Raw genomic sequence first — 15941 nt, forward strand, 5'->3', positions numbered from 1 at the left:
TACATTTCACTGTTAACTGAGGATTGTCAAAATTGTTGTGCATATTTTTTTAATTTGTCATTATTACTTTCTTGGCTATAAATTAGGTATACCACAAAGTATTAAAGGGTAGTTGTACTGCTGGAAAGTTTAGTTTGGCACACCAATACACTTAGGCCGGATGTTCGCGAAAGTTAATATACACGGATGAATCACGTTGGTCCTCTATATTTTTAAAGATTTCTTAGACTTCCACAGATGGAAGCACCGTATTAACACATTTCCGTTCTATCGACTTCCGTTCAATTCACGAAATTACGCCTACCAAATGCTGTATACCGAGAGCTAAGATGTTTATGCATTAAAAAAATTGATTTCCTGTGTGTGCCACGGCGCGTTTAGCAAAAAAGTAGTACTTATACGCCCCTTCGATAAGCACTTGGAAGTTTTGCGAAGAATTCCGAAGCATCCTTCGTAAAAATTCCCATATGATGCTAGCGGTCAAGGAAGCAAATAAAACTACGCCAAAGTTTGGGCGTTACAGTTTCCCCATTGAGAATAAAATCAGACAACGTCGTATTCCAGCGCTGTTGCAATGTCATGCTCTTTTTATATATTTTTATTTTTTTATTTTCGCTGTTTCACTTGATGGGATTGGACCGTATTCCGTTCCTAAGCCCGGCACTGTGAAGTTATCGCCGTTTCTGCAATAACAGAGAAATCTTTTCCATTTTCCGGCTTATTCTTCAGCGGTTTCATTTCCTTCGCTTCCACTTCCATTCTTTTCGTTCACGGAGAGCAGATAGTTTTTGTGTTGCCATGGCAGGAGGAAAAAAAAAAGGTCCGAAACCTGAGATGGTGTAATGAAATCGTCAGACCAGCAGAGTGGTTGTACGAGACTCACAGAAATGTGACTGTTTTTTTTCTAACGAGCTCGTGGTGCCCACATCTTATTCCTACACTGTCAAAATGAAATACCAAATCTTAGAATCTGGCGGTGCTGTTACATTTTTAGCGGGTTTCCCGGGGATAGGTTTCATACATCCAATACTGAAAACAAATACATACAAAATCGCCTTGGCATACATAATACACCATCCGACTTATAAGTTGGTATTCAAGTCATTGCTGTCTTTTGCATAACAAATTGTTTCGTAAGTGTTTCCTGAACATTTTTAAATGTGGACATTCTCTTATGTAAACTGGCAATTGTTATATTCCTGGAGACCTTTAGCGTAGATTGACTGTTGAGCTGAAGCAGTCCTCCTATATTGCAAATGGAACTTATTGCAATTACGCAGTATTCACATGCTGTATGCGGTTTCTGTGCACACCGTTACAAATTGAATAAATTTACGAACTTTCCTACGAAGAATTCACCTCGAATCAACAAAGAGTGCTTCGTAGAAACCACTCCGTATATAAACCTTGGTATAAACAGGTAAACGCACCCGTGGAAGAAATTAGTATGTTTTCGTGAGAGTCGTAACCAGTTTTTGAACATTATTCCTGTAGATTCGTGTTCGAAGATAAAGCTAATTTTTTTTGAAGATCCCCGAATAATTTGTAATCAGTGTTTTTCGTAAATTTAAGGTGTAAATTTTTAACAGTGTACGATGTGTATGTGTTACGCTCTCATTGAAATACGTTAATTTGTGTTAAAAAAATATCATTGTAGTAATAAATTACAAAACCGTGCAAATGAGCACAGTTACGACTATCAAGTTGTGTGTACAATTTATTGTAGGCCTATACAGGATAAACCGGCAGAGGAATGTTAGAAAAAAATAAAAAGGTTTTGCTGTGAACTAAACAATTTTATGGAGGTTCTGTTTGTTGTCCTAGGTAATTCTTGTGAGTTCATATGCGAAGTAAGCGAATTCATTGCCCTAAATATTGGGAGATCTTTTGATACATTCTAACCTGGATTTTTCGGAAATTTGAGAGGTCCATCTAGTCATGCGTGTATTTGCGATTGTGATGTAGCATGATAAGTCCGACGCTTGCTGGGCGTGTCCACAAATAATTTAATAATTCGGTGTTGTTATATTACAAAATGTCTAAATTCTAAGAATCTTGCTACAATACTAGCAAAACTCTGTGGAACTGGATCTCTGGACGGCGAGAAACAGAATTATTGGGAGTTTTATGATTTAATGCAGTTTTTTTTTGGACTTACGCCATTGCAGTTATAAACGTTTTGTCATTGAAAAATTCCGAAAAAAAACAAATATGAAGATAAAACATTTACAGAAAACTAGACTGAATCAGCTAATCAGTGATTTTTTTTTATATTCATAATTTTTTTATTTTCGAAATTTTTCCATGACAAACTGTGCAAAACTGCAATAACGTATGTCCGAATAAATTTCATTAAATCAAAATTCCCCATTGCATTAATCATTTAAAAAAAACAAGTTTTATGATCTTCTAACTTGTAAGAAGTATCTCGTATGATGGTATTAAAAGATGCTCAGTGCTGTAATTGTTCATCGACTGGAGATAATAATTACAAACGAGTTCGAAGAGTCACAGTTTCAATCAGTCGCGGCAAGAATAAGAAGAGCAGCGCGGAGACTCGTACAACGAGACACGTCTTAAGGGCTCCGCCTACCCGGGCACACATACGATGCACAGAGCTTCAGGAAAAACAACGCGATTTCAAAAATACTCAAGATATCCGAGTGGGGTCTGCTTACGAAAATAATAGTTCGTTGAGGGCCGAAAAGTACTTTTGATTTCGGATTAAGTTTTTAAACTCTCTTTTTTAGAAGAGTTAAAAGTGCTAAAACGCATGTTTTTAGAGAAATTTTTAGGCGCAAAACAACCGGTACAGATTCTTGAAAGCACTTAAGGGACTTGCATCCCACTTTTATCTTCATTTCTCCGCAATATAATGTTACGGTCACCGCTCAAATTTCACAGATATCTTGTGACGACGAGAAGACTGCGCGCCAGTCCAGAGGAGACACCGCACTAGAAGCACCAGCGAGCATTGCGCTTATCATCCTGCCTCACTGACTTACATACATCCCTGACGAGGCGGGCCCCTTAAAGATGCTTCGCCTTAACTGCCTGGCGATGAATCCAATCAGATCACGTAGCGATCTCTTCGACTCGCTGCCGACGCCAAAGTGGTCATGAAAACCCGCTTTCCTAGCTTTATGTGTATGTAAGACATCCAAAAGCGTCCTTAAGACACGTGTTTTCCTCCGCTAGTCAGCAATTGCCAGGGGCTTAGCTAAATACAACTACCTTAACACTTAAACTTTTAAGGGGCCCACCTAGTAAGAGGTGTATTTGTGTTGGTGAAGTGGGACGATAAGTGCTACGCTCGCTGGTGCTCCCGGCGCGGTGTCGCCTCTAAGAGCATGGCTATGAACTGGGGCGCAGTCTTCTCGTCGTGCATGGCAAAACTCTGAGATTTGAGCTGTGACCATAACATTATATGGCGAAGAAATGAAAATAAAGGTACAATGCAAGACCTTTGAAGTAGTATATGAATATGGGATTCTGGGACAGGGTCCAGGGTGTGGTACCTGTGGTGCCGACCGCCATCTTGGATTGTGACGTCACGGCGGCCATCTTGGATAAGTTTGACCTAAACCCCGGTGGCCATTTTGGATCCGCCATTGCAACGGTGACGTCATAATTCAAAATAGCGGAAAACAAAATGCCTGAATGTCCGAGAAAACATATTGACGTCATCCAAAATGGCGGATCCAAAATGGCAGATGTGGTCAAGGTCAAGGTCAAATGTCAAGGTCACACTCATCCAAGAAGGCCGCCGTGACGTCACAATCCAATATGGCGGTTGGCACCACAGGCACCACACCCTGGACCCTGTCCCAGGAGCCCCATTCATATACTACTCTTTGAGTGCTTTCAAAAACTTTACCGGGTGTTTAATGCTTCAAAATTATGCTGAGATCATCCGTTTCAGGCATTATCACTCTTATAAAAACACAGTTAAAAATATACTACGGAAACACAACTACTCATCTGCTCTCAGCGTGTTCTTAAAGACTTTATAGTAAACAGACACTACTCTAATGTCTTCAGCGGGTTTCAAATCGCGCGTTTTTTTTTCTCCCGAAGCTCTGCGCACCTATGTGTGCGAAGATAGGCGGTGACCTTAAACCTTGAATTTCCGAAGATCATTAGTTACATAGTTTCTAGGTGGATACCTTCGTAAATTAGTCAGCAAAGTTCCAGCTTCTTAATTTGCATATGATATCCCAGAATGAAATTGGAGTATCGAAATAATTTGTCATGAGTAGAGACTGGAAAAATTCGCGCTTTCAATAACCTCCAGGATAGACTCCACAATCCCCTACACACTCGGACAAATGCCACCTGCTTATTGGCTACTGACTCGTGACATCTGTCAACTGGGACGCTTGCGATTCGATACTTTTTTGGTTGAAGGTTTTATATTGGCTCAAAGTCCTTCAGATAAACTGTGAGCCAATCAGAGAAGCAATATAAAGGTACAGTTGTTATTCGATCATATCGTGAAATGAATCCGCGAATTTTTCCGGTCTCTAGTCATGAGTGTTGACATGAATAGTTTGTCTACAGCAAGGACATTAGCGTATCTGGCTGGTGGGCCAATGGGGCGCGGGTTCGATTCCCGGTCGGGGAGGGTATTTTATAAACCTTTCACCCTGGGTTCAGGACCGGGTGTTTGTGATGCCCATTTCACCTTCATCTCGCCGAAGACAATGGCAAACCACGCCGTGGCTGTCATCACCCTGGCGTTGTCGGTAAAACGTCACTTCATCAGCATCATCATCATCAACGAAACAGAACCCGCAAGTTGGTATTCAGCGTTGTTTCTACGGCGATTCAGTTAACAGGAAGCACGGAAAAAGCCTTCTTTTTAATTAAAGTAGGCCTATTTTTCTGCATTGAAAATTTCAATTTCACTGATTTTTCTAGCTTTGTGACTTTCATTTTCGCATTTCAAGGCGAATCTCAACTGATTTTACCCTGGCATAGTTAAAAGGTTTAATTACTTACGCAGAAATTTATTTTATTTTTACAAAAAATTCATTTGGAAACCAGTTACCAAAAATAGTTTTTAATACTACAATAAATATATTTTAACTTTTGTTTAACACATGTCTATGGTTATTTTTGCATACATTAAATACTTTTTTCGAGATAATACTGAGTATTTCTTACAAAAAATTGGCGCATCATTTTATATTTTTATTGATATTTCATTTAAGCATAATTTTTTTAAACAATGGAAAAATAAACGAATATTCAATAATTGGGCTTCATTTGGTTTTATTATATGCTTATTAATTTGCACAGAAAATACTAGTAAGCTATCTAGTGAACGGTTTATAAATAACTTTTGGAGGTACTGGGACAACACAAAGCATAAATATGCCTGGCTAAGAATCCGAACCCAGTATTGCTGCGAACAATATTTTGTAGTGATACCGTTTGTTTCGGTGAAAATGTACAAATGTACAAATATCCTTTGATTTTGTATGAATATTTCTGTTCTATGTATACAAAAAAAAAAGAGAGTTTTGTAACTCCGCGCTCTCTACGGCATTTTGGTGGACCACCTGAGTTCCCCTGCCGCAAACTTTGGACATTCGTCGCCACCCCTTCTTCCCTCCTTACTCACCTTTCTGAACCTTGTCACACCCCCCCCCCTCCTCTTGCAGGGTCCGACCCTCGACTTCGGCATTAGCCGCATGTTTGCTCGTAATTTTTCCCCAGGCGCAGCGCCGCGCCACGACGCCGGGACATCGCTCAGGCGTTATCCCATCTCGTCACGTGACAACCCCTGTCCCTCCCAGGGGGGGGGAGGGGGCTGGTGGTAATCCCCCTCGTGGGAGGAGCAGCTGGGAAGATTAATCTCGGGGGCTGTAGCGATGTGTAGCGGCTTCCCGCTGGGCGTGCGTGTGTGTGTGTGTGTGTCTGTCGCTTTTTGTTCTTCTCCCCCCTTAACCCCCGTCTACACTTCGCACCGCTGGAATTTATTCGCCGTGGTTTGCTGCGCATTAATTATTGCAAATAAGCGCCGGGGACTGGGGCAAGGAGGGGATGTTCCCGAAGTGGCCCCTGAGGTTTGCGGAGGGGAGTTTCCAACGCGGAGAAGAATAAAAACTAAGTTTACATAGGATATAACGTTGTACTTTTTATTACATCTCCTTGACTTGTATTAATGTCACAATTACGTTAGATCTCTTGGCATGTTTTTGTGTAGCTTCGCTTGTTTGCTCTCACGATGGCTTTTATGATAACAGGACCTTCGAAGCCACAATCAGCGGGTTTCAAACCATAAGGTTTTTTGACTTAGTGCCCAGAAATTACAAGACTCATTCTAGGTTATGGAAGGAACAAACACAGAAAATAAAATGTAATTCTACAAAAGAAGACATTGGAAACTAGTTGCCAACATATATTTCTTAATACTACAAGGGAAATGTTACTGTGCTTATTTTTGAGCGTATGAAATACTTTTTATAAATTATATATTATTCGCGTCGCGTCTATCGCGTCACTGCCATCGCGCCATTGTGATATCAGCACGTCGTTGCATCTAGTGAGCGGCATGCACTTCCAACATGGTGGGCGAAGTTCAAAAAATAATTAAATAAATAAATGTGAGCGAGTCTTTCTGTACTCGCCAGAGATGTGTAACATCTAACCTCGTAAACGAGCACGTGTGTGCTGAAGTTGCAAATACTCATAGGCTACAATTCGAAACTCGTAGAATTCCTTAAAATAATGCCGAGCGTTGATAAATATACGCAGGTTGTGTTTTCAACTACATTTCTAGACGCGCATCACACGTAATTTCCGCACCTGCCCGTATAGTTTGCTGCCAAAGCAGCTACGTCGACCATCGAGTCATTCGATTTGCAGAGCGGAATTTTAAATTATTTAATGAAACGACTCCGATAAAAGCGAAAAATATTTAAAAAAAATACTGAACCCCGACTTTGGACTTGATATATAACAATGAATTTTATTAAAACCCAGGCCTTCTTGTTAAAATTTATTAAACATTTAATATTTTTAAGTTTCCTTTTGGCTTTGTGAACTTTGGTTCGCGTCATCCACTACACATTTACGTTCCATGCGACTTCTGTTTAATTCACGAATTACTCCCGCCAAATGCCTTATACCGTGAGCTAAGATGATACACATATATTTTTTTTTTTTTCAAAAGTTCAGTTGGCTGCATGGAAGTGACATTTAGACTGTGCATACTGTATAATGCTAACGTTTCACCGCCTTCAAATCTTGGATATACAGGGATATGTTTGCAAAGCGTGAAATAAGGGAATTGAGTGAAAAACGAACAAACAATTCAGTTAATTAGGAAGGGAAACGTTTCTGGAAGAAGGTCTTAAAAGTGGAGGAATAAACCGATTTTTGCCTCGCGATAACAGGTAGAGAGAGAGAGAGAGAGAGAGAGAGAGAGAAATATTTGTAGAGGGTTTGCAGGGAAACTGATGTCTTGTACGTTCGGGACCACGGCCATGCCGGTCTAGGGGTCTTGCCGGATAATCGAATGTCAGTTCATATAAACTCATTAAATTAATCAACACTTTAGCACAACTTTACTCAAAAAAGCAAAATTATTATTTATTGTATATTAGTGGATAAAATGTATTCGTAATAAAATTTGTACAGTAATGTAACGTCTAAATGAGCTGGCATAATTAATAATTTTTTTATTTTGTGGGAACTAGCACCTATAATGAGTAATCATTTGTACATTCCTGATGATGGTTGTTTTTTCAAACACATATTAATTTTTGTTGTTCCTTAGACGTGCTTATATTTTATTGTTAAAGTGATTTATACATGATTCAAAATGACATTATTTTGGTGAAATGTGTTTTTAGTGTCATATTTATTGGTTAATACATTATATAAGCAAATATATTTGTAAATGTAAAAAAAAATTGAAATATTTTAGTCTAAAAACTACATATTTTATCGACAAGGTCAGGACTAAACGACTTTGATATTCTTTTCTTCAATCTCCCATCGTTATATCAGCTAAATAAGATTTTACAAAGCTTTTAAAAAAAAATTGCAGCGGTGCTACTCCACATGCTAACAAAAAATCTCCAGTTTCCTCATAAACATTTTATACGCATTTTGGCCATTTTTGTTTACCTACATAGAAGAATAGCATTTAATAATGCAGTTTATGAATAACACACATTATATACTTGGAACCCGCTTTATGTCAGTTAAAAGCGTGACAAAACCGCACTCATGTTTGTCAAGTTTGCAATCTTGTAGCGCAATTAAGAAAAAAAAAAACGCGGAGAATCAATAGTATTGAGTGTACCTGTACTTTGTTTACTCTATCTATATTACAAATAAAACGTAATTTAAGTAATATTCCAGCCTCTCTACAAATAGTAGCTCGAATTTTAAATCTTTCAATATTTATTACAGACGGGTCACCTATTGTCATGTGTTTGATATTGTTTGTTTTGAAATTTAAATGTTTACGAACCTTTCTCCATTGTTTGCTCTTTTTTTTTTAAATTTCGTATAATGGTTGGAAGATGTGCTGCTGTTTTTTTAGTTATACTTCTTTAGATCGTTATGAAAAAATGGTGGGTGAATTTTTACGATGCCTGCGTACCATGCAACGAAATACATACAAATAAAATTATTTGCTATATGTGAATTTAAATCATACATTTAAGTTATTGTTGTTGGTTACAGTCCATATAATTCAAAACATTTATTTATTTGGAATATTAGCTTAAAGTTGTGTTTATAATTGTATTTTAAGTGTATTTATATAATTGAGATTATATTCTCATATTTATAGTTTATTTTAATTATAAATTATTACATTAATATTTAGTAAATAATTAAAAGTAATAAATTAGAATAAAAATTCGGCATATTTATTGATTTTCATTGCTAACGTAAATTTATTTCGATTATTTTACTAAATTAAAAAATTTAAACAAGTGTTTTTATTAATTTTGAATACTGAGTTTTTATTGTAAAAATATTATTTATTGAATTTATTCTTTACCAACCGTATTTATATTAATTATTTGCATGCAAGTAGTATATACATGTTCCTCTTGCTGCTGGAGCTGGAGTTTTGTGTGTGGTGGGGTCAATGACCTACCGCTCTGACATCAATGCGGCCATCTTGGATGAACTTGACCTTGACCCCGGCGACCATTTTGGATCCGCACTATTGGATTCCGCCAGTTTATTTTTCCGCGATTTTGAACTTTAGAACCTTCCTCCATCTTGCACCACTCCCTAGTGTTAGCAATTTTCGTTACGGCCGACATCTTGAAAATCCGTAATTTCCAACCGAAAAATCGGGGAAAATTTTTAAATTCTAAAAAAAATTAATCAATACAATTTTAATATAAAAATCTTCCGCCATCTCGAAAATTGTCTGCCATATTGCAAATCCGTAATTTTTAACTTAAAAATTCGGGGAAATGTTTAAAAATTATAAAAATTGTAATAAATAAAATTTTAAATTAGAAATCATCATGGAGTCCTTGGTTTGAACCTGGTGAGGGAAAACGATTAAAAATGGCGATGGATCCTCCCTTCACACAAGCCACTGGCAGACTTACCTCGCACCACTATTTACAAGGTAGATATTACGTCTGTCGGTATGACGTCAAAACGTCCATCTTCTTCGTCTGCTAGATGGCACTGCCGCCATGTTAGTTTAATGTTTACCCACTATAGTGGATTATTCATTTATTGCCAGAGCGCTCGCTATCTTGGCTGCCATATTGTAATTATTAAGCTTGAAATCCGGAAAAAATTCCGAAATTTATCAAAGAAATCACTTGTTCAAAATAATTATTTATTCGATTGATTTACATCCTTCGTTAGATCCTTGCCTGATGCAATAAAATATAATTTAATGAAAATTACGAAAAAAACACCAGCCTCGAGAGAAAAAAACAACAAAATTACAAACAAAAAAAATTACTGCATAAATTCTACAAGTACAAAAAAAAAAGTACTAATGTTTCTCGATGTCCACAGTCTTCCTAGAAGGCGAAGCGAGTCCTTTGCATGCCTTGACATGTTTTTTTCAGTACATTTCCACATGTAAGTCGATTAACCTGCTACGTCCTCTGGGTGACCATGCAAATCACTCGTTCGGCCAGACACGCACCACCAGTCGGTTGGAAAGGCTATCACGTTCAGTTGGTGGTGGCAAGGTACGCCAAGTCGTTGGCCAGATACTGCTAGTCGTTGGCCAGATACTGCTATTCAGAGGCCAGTAACGCATGTTCAGTAGGTGGCCAGCCACGTCCGGTTGGTAGCCATATGCATCCAGTAGGTGGTCAAACACATCCAGTCAGTAGCCAAGAGGTATTTTTCGTCGTTACTCGGCGAACATTTTGAACAGTCACGCAAAAAATCATGCACATAGTCCAAGCGTCTCCGAACCACGAGGCAGGTCATGCACACGTATAGGCCAAGTGTATCCGAACCGAGAGGTGCTATTTGCCGATACGCGACCAACATTTTAAACACGTCATGTTCAATGCCAGGCGTACTGACCAGACGTTTCTGAACCACGAGGCCAATCATGCCCTGAGTACAGACTTATCGATGCTCATTCGTCTGCCTTGGTATTAGTGGTGGGAGGTAAGTCTGCCGGTGGCTTCCGTGGATGGAGGATCCGTCGCCATTTTTAATCGATTGCACTTGCCGGGTTAGAATCGAGGACTCCATGAGGATTTGTAATTAAATGTTGTTTATAAATTTTTTTAAATTAATTTTAAATTTTTCCCGAATATTTAAATTAAAATTTACGGATTTTCAATATAGCGGACAGTTTTAAAAATGGCGAACGTTTTTTACAAATAATTTTATTAATTAAAGTTTTTATTAATTTATCATTTTTACCGATTTTTTGTTTGAAATTGCGGATTTTCAAGATGGCGGCCATAACAAATGTTACAACAATATGGATTGGAGCATTATATTCCAATATGGCGGAAGTTATAGAATTTAAAATGGCAGAAAAAAAAACAAAATGGTGAAATCCATGATGGTGGGTCCAAAATGGTCGCCGGGGTCAAGGTCCAGGTCATCCAAGATGGCCGCCGAGACGTCAGAGCGGTCGGTCATTGACCCCAACCACACAGTACGCTCCAGCTCCAATAGCAGGAGGAACATTTATATACTACTCATGCAATGTTACAGTTAGATTTTTATTACGCCCAGTAAATAAGACTTCTAACGCGCATACATAAGTACACGCACCTTTTTTTTATAACAAAAGAGACAAATATCACTCAAAACTTGTACCTTCCCACCAGCTCCGTAACACTTATTTATTTTTTAATTACTGTTGTGATATAAACAATAGGAAGAAAATAAATAAATGTTAAACCCGGAGCGTATATTCATCCATGTAATTCAGTACCACAATATCGTTTTCCTGGAACAAACAATATTTTGTTTTTGCCTGTGTTCGCAGGAAACCCTGTTACAGCTGGTGAATCCCGTGATGCGGCCTGTTTTTCTGCGGGCATCTTCAGTGGTGGTTTTAAAGGTAAAATTACTTATTATAAATAAAAAAACTTTTTTATAAAGTTGTAAATACGTTACCAGTACAACGCTGCCTGATTGACGGGTAGAGATACGGAAATTGTGTGCATTCATATAGTCACAAGTTAGAATTCAAATCTTCATACTCTCGCACTGTGTCCATGATTGGATCGCAGTTATTTGGACACGCCCCTCTGCGACCGTGAGCCAACAACGGTGACCAACTAGGAGAGAAGTAGACGATTGAGGTAGTGCAAATTAACAAGGGTAAAAACGTTCTTGCTAGGAATCAAACCAATGGGAAAGCAAACCTATGATTTTGAATTATACCCTGAGGCCGGACTAAACCGTGAAGTTTCCGGGTGTCTATTGATGAGTCAAGAAGTCCGGGCTCTGGAAATTTTTCAAATCCACATCGCAGAATAGAGTAGAAAAAAAAATTACCTTACTTTTTTTTTTTTTACCAACGCCGAGTTTCCGGATAGGCTAAAAAATATATTCTTAATTTAAAAAATATATATATATGAATATAATTTTAAACTGTAAAAATCGACATGGCGGTTAATGCATGATCTCCTTGTAAATATTTGCTTAAATTTTTTTATCCTAATATGGAATAATATATTAAGTTTTCTATTTCTACGGTAAAAGGAATATCGATAGATTTAAAAAAAAAATCACGAAATGCAAATTTAACGATTTTCACTCAAATTTGATCATAAAAAACATGTAGGCCTACGTGCCGTGATCCGCCTGTACGGAGAATGGCCGCGACTGTCGTTGCCATGGCAACGCTGCCAAGTACGGCTCGTCGCGTGCTCAACAGGAGGGACACACCGTAACAAGGGATGATGTCCGTTGCGAGGCAAGTGCCGGTGGGGGGGTGGGGGGGTGAGGGAAAGGGGGGAAGCGGAGCAGGAGGAAAAAGGAGGGAAAGTGATCCCTCGAGATGACATTCGCTCGCAGAGTCCACGTCGTTCCGCTGACCGCTCGTCCGGGCGCGAGTAGTGGAGTCGAGGCCGCTGTTGTGTCGTCGTTCTCCTCCCGGCTCTATGTCTCTCTGGTTCTAAACCCTGTCCCTTCCTTGTCGGTAGTAAACTGGTGCCTGTCTGCCCCCTTCTCCCTCCACTCTGTCTCTCTCTCTCTACTCCGACCTCCCGCGTTTACGAGCAATCCAGGTAAGTAAGCCACTGTTGCCGCTTTTACGTCCTCCGACCCCCTCCTCCGGCCGTCGGCAGTCTCGCACTCCACAAAGCCGCCCCCCCCCCTCCTCTTTCAGATGTCGGCCGCGGCGACGCCGTCGTCGTCGTGTTAGTCGTCGTCGCGGACGATTAAAATTTACGGGCAGCGCGCGGCGTCTCCCCGAGAGCCGTGAATCACCGCGGTCTTAAGGGGGTCGTCGTCGCCGACTCCGAGGCCTTCGTCCAATGGGTTGTTCGTTTCAACCCCCCCCCCCCCCCCCCACCTCCTCCCTTCCCGGCCAGGGTGCGGCTGTGCTACCTCTGGGGGTGTGTTCCCCCCTTCGCGTGATGCTGGTTTTTGTTATATTCATGAGCACGCAGTCTGTACGCCGAGCCGTAAACGTCCCGCTATGAACTTGTGGAAATGTACGGTTATATTACATTAACTTCGCATGAGACCGAAACGTGGAGATACCACATGGTTTAGAGACCGGAAAAAAAAATCGCGGATTTATTCCGTGATACGCTAGAATTAAAATAATTATACGTACCTAGCTGCTGTTTCTGTCATTGGTACGTTATTAAGTAATAAGTAGAGACCGGAAAAATTCGCGAATTCATTTCGCGATAGGCTTCTGTGATTAGCTCACATTTTTTTTTTCTGTAGGACTTTGAGCCAATGGAAAACCTTCAACCAATGAGCAGGTGGCATTGGCATTTGCCTGAGTGTGTGTGTGTGTGTTTGTGTGTGGGGGGGGGGATGGGGGATTGTGGAGTCCATCCTAGAGGTCATCGAAAGCGCGAATTTGTCCAGTATCTATTAATAAGTAGAGACTGGAAAAATTCGCGATTTCGATGACCTCTAGGATAGACTCCACAATCCCCTACACACTCAGACAAATGCCACCTGCTCATTGGCTATTGACTCGTGACACCTGTCAACTGGGACGCTTGAGATTCGACACTTTTTTGGTTGAAGGTTTTTCATTGGCTGAAAGTCCTTCAGATAAACTGCGAGCCAATCCGAGAAGCAATATAAAGATACAGTTGTTTGGATTCTATATCATATCGTGAAATGAATCCGCGATTTTTTCCGGTCTCTACAAATGAGCTAGAAGTTCTGGGATCCGGTGGACTCCACACACACACACACACACACACACATAGAGAGAGAGAGAGAGAGAGATAGAGAGAGCGAGAGAGAGTGTGTGTGTGTGTGTGCGGCGAGTGTTTCCCTGACGCGCCCGACTCGGGGGATGACGAGTGGTCCGTGTCGGGTCGTGTCGCGGCGGGCCTTAACCGCCTGCAGCGGCGTGGGGAGACCCCGGGGTCCGCACGAATGGCCCTCCTCGGCGGTCGTTAAGGCCCCTGCCCACACCTTGCAGTCCGGCACCGCTACGCTGTCACCCTTACACAAGTAGTTATCTGAGAGATACCCGTGTATTTACAGTCGCCTGAGGACATCCACGGGCACAACAAGTTCACTTACTTTAAACCCACAAGAATAATATTAATATATATTATTTATATTAAAAAATTCATTAAAAAACCCATTTGTTTCTTCCACGTGTGCATTCGCCCTGCCTAAGCCGCTGGAAATAAAACAACCTTCGGAAATTCTAAATTCGACGTAGTTTTTTTGAGAAGATCGAATTGTTTTAAATAAACTAAGGACTATTGGTTTATTTGAGGTGAAATCTTCGTTGAAAAGTCCGTAATTTTACTGCAACTTCTAACAGCGTACCTCGCTCGTAGCTCGCTGGCTAACGAGCGTTCGGTGGGCAGCTCGCTGTTTTCATAAGTCCCCCCTTACCCCTACTCAACCCCCCTTCCTGTTGCCGTGATACCTCCGCAACCTCTAACAGCTCCAAAATGTGAGAGGAGGAGAGAACGGACGGATGCTTTTACATCCCCCTCACCCCAAAGAACACCTTTCAAAATTTTTTTATCTTCCCTTGGTAACTTCGTTTGAACGCTGTCGACACTAAAGGAATTTTTTTAAAAATATATTTTTAAGCGGAAACGCCATATAATCGTAATAATTTGGGGCAATTTTCGTTAAAACTTATCGCTCATTGAATTGAAAAATGGTATTATTGGGCTAGCAATTGTCCGCCGTCTGCAAGAGAAGCCATTGCCATTCAGGACGCGTTCGCTTCCGAACTGGACGGCTGTGATTGGTTGCGTTGACAGAAAGAAACGTATCCTACATGTAACAAACCCAGCCAATCACGGAACACAAAAAATTCTACACAGTTTTAACACTCAGCTGATCTGGAAATTTTTCCGCGAAAAATAAAGAGGCCCTAGTAATATTGTTTATTGTACATCACGAAGACTTTCGCTAGGTTTGAAACTGATCAGGGAGGAAATATTTGAGAGGTATTTCATAAATGTTTTGAATGCTGCCTACGAGATGGAGCGGCAGTGTGACGCAGTTTACAGCAAAGACGTGTTCTGTGCGAACCTCTTTGTTTGTTACCTGTTACTATGACGATGCCAGTTAAAAAGAAAACACTGATTGACATAAGTACCATTTATATATATATATTTTAATTTTCAAGGTCAAAACACTGGTGTTTGTTATTTAAAAAAAATTTTATGTGTAACATCTTAGCTCTCGGTATACGGAATTTCGTGGGAGTGATTCCGTGAATGCGACGGAATTAAAGGAACGGACATGTGCAACCACGGTGCGAACCAAAGTTCACAAAGACAAAGGGAAACTTTAAAGTATTAACTGTTCAATGAATTTCACCAAGATTGGCAGTATTTTAATAAAATTCCTTGTCGAAAATCAGGTTCTAAGCAGGGATTTAGTTGTTTTTTGAAAGTCTTTTTCGCTTTTATCGGAGCCGTTTATTTATTTCGTTTGAAATTTCATTTGAAATCGAATGATTCGATGGTCGACTTACTGCTCCGGCAGCGAATTCTCACGGTGGATGCGGGAACTACTCGGGATTCGAGTTCATATCTATTGATGAAAACACAACTTACGTATATTTATCACGCTCGGCATTATTTTAAAGAATTCTACGTTAAATTTCGTGTCCGAGTTTCGTATTTTAAGTGAATTTTCAACATGAAAACACAATACTTTGCTTATTACTGAGGCTAGGTGTAACACACCACTGGTGAGTACGAAAAGTCTTGCTCGCAAGTTTATTTATTATTATGCCACATCCCAAACAAAAATACGTAATCTGCTCATCTCCGTGATTG

The 15941-nt window shown here is 39.9% G+C and overlaps 1 long non-coding RNA gene across 1 annotated transcript in view; it reads left to right on the plus strand.

Annotated features, from left to right (window-relative positions):
* Positions 1–15941, plus strand: part of LOC134530465 (uncharacterized) — a 226649-nt gene that overhangs the window by 140381 nt on the left and 70327 nt on the right. Inside the window, exon 2 of the long non-coding RNA XR_010074824.1 lies at positions 11468–11542. This is a non-coding gene — a long non-coding RNA (uncharacterized LOC134530465). The remainder of the gene's footprint in view (positions 1–11467; positions 11543–15941) is intronic.

Source organism: Bacillus rossius, chromosome 1 (assembly GCF_032445375.1).
Source record: "Bacillus rossius redtenbacheri isolate Brsri chromosome 1, Brsri_v3, whole genome shotgun sequence".
Taxonomy (NCBI): domain Eukaryota; kingdom Metazoa; phylum Arthropoda; class Insecta; order Phasmatodea; family Bacillidae; genus Bacillus; species Bacillus rossius.